Here is a 1,120-nt window from a genome sequence, read left to right as displayed (position 1 = left end):
GGATTGCGGGTTCGAGTCCCGTCGGAGGTGATTTTTTTTTTTTTTAAATATTATTATTAAGTATTCGTTTTAAAATTAAGAATAGTGAACAAGACGACGGGGTCATAGAGTGAGAGTGTCTCGCTTTAAAAAAATGGACCTGCCCTGAAATATTTTTTTCTTTGTTTGTAGATAAAGTGAAATCGTACTATTAACATTTTTTATTGTTACTTATAAGAGTTGTTTTAATTTTTTTTTTATGTATTTACACCGAATTTTATTATTTTAGCATTTTAAAGTCCAAAAGATAACCAACCGTGCAGTGAACTGTTGCGAATGTAAAAAACTTGTGTTTCGCGCGCTCATATGACCTTATGCAGTTGCGAGCGCCGTAAAACCCTGTACTACTATAACTAACTTTGTTTGTAGGCTTATGTGTGTTCGCTTGTTTCTTTTTTTATTCGCTTGTTTGTGGTTATTTGTGAGGCTGCGTGGTGAAATCAGGTACTTGTCAAAATAACGAAATCAGAGAAACAGGCATTTTCCTCCAGTTTGGACATTTTATCGAATTTTTATTTTTTGGTTTAACCTCTTTTATGTCCATATAAAAAAGCATTTCCATGTGAATTTTTCCTGAAAATCATTGATTAAAGGCACAAATATGTCATTTTTTTCAGTTTTGAAGGGTTCTTTACCAAACTTTGGCGCAAATTTCACCACTGAAACCAGGCAACCTCATTTCCTTCAATCGGAAATATTTTGACGTCTACTCAACATAGATGGATATTTATTTCATTAAAGCAAGGCAAATGAAACAGCTTTCGGATTACTGTAAACTCCTTGGATAATACCAATAGCTCCAAATACCCCAAAACTTGACAAGAGCCTGATTCCACCCCGTCGTATCAGATAATTTGTTTGTACACGTAAAAATGTTCAGCGCCTCCGTGGCCTAATGGATAAGGCATCGGCCTCCTAGACAGCCGGATCGGCTAAACATGTGTGCTAGCCGGGGATTGCGGGTTCGAGTCCCGTCGGAGGTGATTTTTTTTTTTTTTTAGAAATTAAAAAAACAGTACAACTGGCGTGTATAGCATGAAAGTGTCTCTCTTAAAAAAGGACAGCACCGCATTTTCTTTCT

The 1,120-nt window shown here is 36.2% G+C and overlaps 1 protein-coding gene and 1 non-coding gene across 2 annotated transcripts in view; both read left to right on the top strand.

The window, feature by feature from the left end:
* The window catches only part of LOC101864304 (histidine N-acetyltransferase), an 18,860-nt gene that overhangs the window by 13,872 nt on the left and 3,868 nt on the right, over positions 1-1,120 (top strand). The gene's annotated exons all lie outside the window — the stretch shown is intronic.
* On the top strand, positions 921-1,022 carry TRNAR-CCU. Its single transcript has 2 exons — positions 921-957; positions 987-1,022. It is a non-coding gene; the product is annotated as a tRNA-Arg (tRNA).

The sequence above is a fragment of the Aplysia californica genome, unplaced genomic scaffold (genome assembly GCF_000002075.1).
Source record: "Aplysia californica isolate F4 #8 unplaced genomic scaffold, AplCal3.0 scaffold00255, whole genome shotgun sequence".
In the NCBI taxonomy this organism is placed as follows: Eukaryota; Metazoa; Mollusca; class Gastropoda; order Aplysiida; family Aplysiidae; genus Aplysia; species Aplysia californica.
The sequence above is the reverse complement of the archived record's forward strand: the minus strand, read 5'-3'. Positions and strand labels throughout refer to the sequence as shown.